Source organism: Mastomys coucha, unplaced genomic scaffold (genome assembly GCF_008632895.1).
Source record: "Mastomys coucha isolate ucsf_1 unplaced genomic scaffold, UCSF_Mcou_1 pScaffold13, whole genome shotgun sequence".
Classification (NCBI taxonomy): Eukaryota; Metazoa; Chordata; class Mammalia; order Rodentia; family Muridae; genus Mastomys; species Mastomys coucha.
In genome coordinates, this window is record NW_022196895.1 from 26,543,355 (window position 1) to 26,550,491 (window position 7,137).

Sequence of the window (7,137 nt, forward strand, 5' to 3'; positions counted from 1 at the left end):
ACCTAGAAACAATCAATTGTCTATGTTGCTCTATAGGAATTCTTAGTTCCATTCAGCCTGTCTTTTTATGCCCAGTCTCTTAAATGTGAGATTGCACACGCACATATATTCTTATGAGAATGTATATCTATCTCTCTATATATGCATGTGTCAATATGAATTTATGTCTGTGTGTGTGAGAGATAAAGAAAGAGAGCATAAGTTGTAGTATCATTTGGTAGGGTTTTGATCCTACACTTTATTATTACATTGACTGTTTCATGCTTCCTGATGAGTTTTAATTTTTACAACTAAATGGTCTTTGCTTTTCTTTTTTCTTTTTTCTAGACAGGGTTTCTCTGTACAGTTTTGGCTGCCCTGGAACCCACTCTATAGACCAAGCTGACCTTGAACTCAGAATTCCGACTGCCTCTGCTGACCAAGTGTTGGGATTAAAGGTGTGTGCCACCACCGCCCAGCTAAGTGGTCTTCTATAACACTAATGCTAAAACCTGACTACATCTTTGCTCAAGCTATGTTTTGTGTTTAGAATGTTCTCTCCACCTTCCTGCCTGTCTAAATTCTCCATCTCTGCATTCCATTTTGACCTCTGATTTCTTTTCCAAAGTTCTCTCTCCCTCTATAGCTAACTAGTGTATTGGCCTTTGTGTATTACAATGGGGTATTCTTTTTTGTATTATCCAGTATACCACTTAGTTAGGATTTCTATTGCTGTGAAGAAACACCATGAGCATGGCAAGTCTTATAAAGGAAAACATTCAACTGGGGCTGGCTTACAGTTCAGAGATTAATTCATTATCTTCATGGCGGGAAGTATGGTGGCACACAGGCAGACATGGTGCTGGAGAAGTAGCTTGGACTTCTACATGCAGATTGCAGGTAGCAGGAAGAAAGGGTGACACTGAACCTGGCTTGAACTTCTGAAACCTCAAAGCCTATCCCCCAGTAACACACTTCCTCCCATAAGGTTACACCTACTCTAACGAATCCATACCTCCTAATAATGCCACTCCCTGTGAGCCTATAGGGACTGTTTTCATTCAAACCACCATAAGTACTATATAGATTCTGGGAACATTTAATATGAGAAAGTCGTACCCCTTGACTTTTTTAAATGGTAAAATCAGGGTATACAATAACCTTATGGGTAAAGTAGTGGTATATATACCTTGGTGGTAACCAACAGGTCTCTAATTGGACTTAAGGACTTGCTAGTCCAATACCTAGTATTGGAATCTAGTTAATAATCATATTCATGATTATTGGATGAGAAGCTACAACCTCTATAATTTATTATAGCATAATACCCTAACAACCATCTGTAAACATTTGCCTTATACTCACAGAAAAGCCTGGCTTTTCCCTTTGTCAAGGACATTTTCTTTGGAAGAAATGGGGACCACTATAGAAAGCTAAAATCAATCAGAATTCACAGTTGTACAACCTAGTCCTAATAGATACATCTACAAAATACTCCCACATCCAAAGCTCAGAGAACATTTCCAAAGAGGGAGTAGAAAGATTGTAAGAGCCAGAGGATCAAGGAACTTTCAGTGAGGTTGTGTTTCCTAGTAACACCAGAAACTAGACTCATAAAGTCTCACCAACATTAATGACCAAACATGAGATGAACCAAGAGGATACCTATAGACATATCAAACTAGAAGAGGAAAAGCCCATGAAACTTCAGTCCTACACAGCTGTAGGCAACTGGACAGGTTATAGCTGGGACAGGTTGTGTGTGTGTGTGTGTGTGTGTGTGTCCATATATGCATACAATGACAGTTAGTAAAAAAAAGAGGAATTTGAAGGAGAGTGTATGGAGAGTGGTTTATGGGAAGCTACGAGGGAGGAAATGGAATTGAAGGACATTGTAATTACATTATAATCTCAACAAAAACAAAACAGGGCATGTATTTATCATCATTGAATTTCTAAGCAGCCACAGAGCAGAGAAAGTGATAAGACTTTCTCAAACCCAGGTATGTGAAGATAGTTACTATCATTTTGATTACATTTCCTTGTACAGTTAAGAGAATCAACAACCGGTTTTTACTGAAGCAGTGGACCATGCCCTTTGGTGTTTCAAAAGAAAGGAAATAATAATGGCCCACTCTTCCCTTCCACTTGAGGATGTGAATGGAAATCAGATGAAAGGGTGCTCTTTATAAGGATATATTGGAGAATATGGTTCAGTTTCATGCATATCCTAACAGTACCTACATTTTCTGATCCTGGTTTGACCATATCTCCTCCCAAAACACGTCCAGATCTTTGCAGATGTGTTTGTAAGCATGTACAGCAAATATCCTCCTACTAACTCCCTGCTTCTTCTTGTTGAGTTGCAGAATTAATGCAAACCTTTGCCTGGTGGAGTTAGCCCATGGAGGGCAAGGGCAGATCTGTCCCCTGGCAAGGATGCAGGCTTATGAGAGATTTGGTCAGGGACGGGGCCAGCTCTCCCCAGTTCTTTTGTTCTAGCATCATTAACCACTTGGGTCACTTCTTGGCCCATGGCAAGGAGTTGCTAAGGACACATTCTTTGTAGAATTCACAGCTTGAGCATCTTTGGGGCTAAAAAAGAAATTCTGGAAAAATGAGAAAAGGAGCTGGTCATCCTGGAGAAATGCTGGAAAGATGTGAGGTGGCTCTGGTCCTGCCAGAAAAATAACGGAAAGATAGAAGGGATCGGGTCCTTATCTGAAAGTTCTCTGTCATTTTATTTGAGGGTCAGCATATGTGACCTGCTTGCATCTTACCCCACTGTAAGTCTTTCAGACTTAGAGTTGAAAGATTTGACTAGGATCTGTAGTTGGCCCAGATCTGCACTAGAGACTTGAATATCAACTTGCTTCTTATTTGACATCAAGAATCGTATAGAAGTTTCTAGGAGGTGAGAAAAAAATTATATTTTCTGATTCATTTAGGTTGACATAGTATGGTACCATATGTGATAGGATATGAAGACAGGGAAGGTCCATTTGAAAGGTCACAATGCATTCTAGACAGAAACTCTTGTTCCTTCCATAGTCAAGTCCTAGCCTGTAGTGACAGTAGTAATTATTTTGTCAAATCGCAGCCAACCCTGCAAAGCTAACATTTCCCATCTAGGTTTGCTTTCTTCCTGAGGCGTGTGGCTTTGTATATAAATACGAGGGTCACAAAACCACCAATTTATCTCACAGAACCTCAACTTACCTTTGTAAGCATTCCGGAGTCTCTCACTAGCACTGTAGGTTGGGTGCAGTCCTGGAATGGTGAAGAGGGTTCTAGGTGCCAATGTGTTCTCTCCTTACACTGTTAGTTGTTATGGATTACTACTGAGTGAGGAGAAGCTTTAGCTAGTGCACAGTGTACACGGGGGACCTAGATCCTATCCTGACTTCCCAAACACTTGCCTTGTAACCTTAGAGGAGCTACCCTCTTTTGGCTTCACTAAATTGCTGATGAGGTCTCTCCTTTTGAGATGCTACAGGGCTGGAATTTCTGATGTTGGAGATAGATAACCATATCCATAAGAAACAACATAAATGCACTTTACTACCATGCACTGATTCCATTTACAAATGAGATCAAAAGACAGTGACCTAAAACCACGGGGACTGATCAGGATTGGAGTCCATCCTGAGCACTAATTAGCAGCAGCTGTAGAGTGAGGCCTTCTGTACGCCTGCACTTTCTAAGTAACAGTTAAGCCCACACTGTCTTACTTTATTTCTTATAGTACTTCCAACAGTACAGCACGAGAGCTAGCATTATGGAACACAGGTCAGCATGCCCAGTAGTTCATGAAAAGGTAAGTAACATACTAAAAGCATCTGCACAGGCAAAGAGGCCCCAGTTCACACAGACATATATGTCTGTGTGAGTGTGTGTGTGTGTGTATACACACACACACACACACACATATATACATATATACGCATGTGTGTATATATATACATACATATATATATATATACACATACACACACACACACACACACGCATATATATGTATATATATATATACATATATACACACTGCAGTCCGTCATCCCTCATGATCAGGCGGCCTCCTGGGAGGTGGGCCTACTGCTGCCTCCCAGCACCATAGACAGCATCACATAACACAGTGCCAACCTGGGAAAGATCTGCCTTCAAAATATGGAATCGTTTATCCTGGCCAGGTATTGTTTCCCTATCACTCTAAAGTTAAATATATATACATACATATAAATAAATATATACTATATATAATTGTATAATATATGTAATATATATTTCCTTATCATTGTAAAGTTAACTATATACATATATGTATGTGTACATTTATGTGTTGATATGTATATTGATATATATATATATACACATATATATGCGTGTGTGTGTGTGTGTGTGTTCATTCCCATACTTGGCATCTGCCATGTTTACTATTTTACATCAGAAAATTGAACTACTAAACTAACCATGGCATTTAAACAACCCTTGCTACACTTTTAACGTTCATCAAGTATAGTGAAAGTGAAGGCTTACAAATGCCAAATTGTAAGTTCTGGAAGACAGTCAAGTTCTCTCCAGATCTCTGCCCTGCAGACAAGTTAAATTTTGCTTGGTTGGTATAGTACACACCCCACTTCCTCTCCCTCCCAATAAATGTAGGCACTTAATTGAGGGTGTGTGTGCATGTGTGTGTGCACGTGTGTGTGTGTGTGTGTGTGTAACTTTTTCATTTTATATTTCCTATAACATTTGTGCACCTATTATTAATTGCTGCTGATTGAATGTTGACTATAAGCTACCTTATATAAATGTGTTAGCTCCTTATATAAATGTCACAATGTAGCATAGATCTCACAACTACTCTGAAGGAGTGTATTCCATTATTCTACGTGACACAGGTAGAGAGTCAAGCCTTTCTCTCCCGTGTACAACAGCCACCCTTTGGGGTAGGTTTTTCCTTTAGCGTGTATGTATTGTCCTTCCCTATCGCTTCTGATTGATTTGGAAGTCTCTTTTGTTGGATGTTGAAATAACTACACCTGCTTCTTTCTTGTTCTCACTTGCTTGGAATATCACTTTTTATCCATTTGGAATTGGTTATTCTTTGTGTCCTCTTAGGTAGTTAACAGTGACAGATTTGTTAGCTGGTTGCTTTTCGCAGTACCATTTTTATCTTAGTTGTTGACTCTTGAGTTTTAGTGACAAATCCTGACTTATGTGGTAATACTTCTTGCTTTAGAGTTAAAATCAACATCTTTCCTAAGATTATTAGGTCCATTTAGTGGAGTATATATATATGTAAAACTGACATCCTGGGAATCAAAACATGCACTGGAACAATGGAAATTGTTTATTTTAGTTTTTTGGGGGGAGAGGGGTAGATATGGTGATACTTTCACAATGGTTTTACAATATTTTTACAATTTGAAATGCAGCATTTCAAATCTGCGAATACTGAAGTTTTTAAATACTTTTTTCCAACTGCCCCATTTGACCTTTTACTTTTTTTCATAATAATCCTTAGCATCATCCTGTATTACACTAATAATCTTAGAGTGAAAACAAGATTCCTATAAACAGTTTAACTTCACATTTTAGGGCAGTCTCACCTATAAGATGTATCTCAATGTGGATATAAGGTGAAAATACTGTAATATACGTTGGGTTTAATATTTACCCCTGTACTACTACACTATTGGATACACACTCTTCTTCACTCACTTGTGATTTAAGGATTAGTTTTTAAACATACTTTTTGTATTAAGAGGAAAACTTTACATATTTTAATCATAAAATAAAAAATTTCAAGGTATATCTAAAGAAATTGGCTTCTTTCTCAGTATGTTCAATTAAGTTCTTTTGCCCTTTTGTAAGTAACCAATAAAATATGGTGGGAATTTAAAATGGTGCCAAGATTAAGCATTATACACATATATGTATATTACAGATATGCATATAGATTATAGATGTCATATATTATATACTTATACAAGCACATTTTTCATGTTAATCTATTTCTTGTATATCACTATCACTCCATAATAATATGCACACGCAGTTGTCAGTCCTTTCTGTAGCAGCACCATAGTCCGCACTGGGGCTGCACCTAGATTAGTCTCCTCCTGTGAAAGTTTGCCTGGATCTCAGGTCACTGATCGTACAGTAAGGTAGAAAGCAATGCTTTGCTGATGCAGTGCATCTGTGGATAAACTTTGGAATCCTGGGATTAGAATTATACTTTGCTTCCCACCAGAGATAAATGAGAGTGCTCGACTGAACACAGATTCTCTTTTACAATATCTACTCCGTGTGGTTGTTCATTGAATGTGTGCTTGTGACAGCTCTTTATGGTTTTTACATTTGTCTTCTGAGCAGAGTTGATATCTTTTTATCTGGCTGGTGACTATTGAAATTTCAGTTTCTATGGCTGTTTCTTTTGTTCAGTTTTTGGTAAAGATTTTTGGTCATTTTCCTCTACCTCAAAAGACTTGAGTGTGCTAGCTTTGGCAGCACATATACTAAAATTGGGATGATACAGAGAAGATTAGCATGGCCCCTGCACAAGGATGACACGCAAAGGACTTTAGTATACTGGAGATACATCATCTTTCTGGTGTTGAAACTACGTTCCCTGTGTGTCATGTATTGTTTTGTCTTTTCACTGCCCACACTTCATTTCATGACGTCAGAGCCTTCCCACCTCACCAGGTAAAACTGTTTATAACTAGGAGTTCAAAAAATCATAATACTCAAAACAATGAGGTTGATCATAACAAAAATAGTTTCCCATTTTTTTACAAACTCAGACTCAATTTAATTATACTTTAGTTTTGTTCTAAGGTAAAAGCTTTAAAAGTAAGTGTTTAGGTTAGATACAGTCAGAATTACCTGATAGCAACTCATTTAACAAGTGTCTTAGTTAAGCAAAGTTACAACATAAAGGGTGTCCTTTTTCTGTTTTGGGGGTTCAATCAGTATCACTAACCCTCTTTGCTGGGTTCCTTCCTATCAACAAAGTGAAGAATACATCAGCATCACTTTCTGCTCTCTGTTCCCAGGTCTCAGTTAGGTGTGGTCAGAGGAAGAGGCAGATGAGAGATTCAGCTTTTATTACGTTTGGGTCCCAGAAGCCAGCCACTGGCTGCTGAGGTTCTG

At 38.3% G+C, this 7,137-nt stretch overlaps 1 pseudogene; it reads left to right on the forward strand.

Moving 5' to 3' along the window:
- Positions 1-6,476: 6,476 nt before the first annotated feature.
- Positions 6,477-6,592, forward strand: LOC116087840 (annotated as a pseudogene).
- The last annotated feature ends 545 nt before the right edge of the window (positions 6,593-7,137 follow it).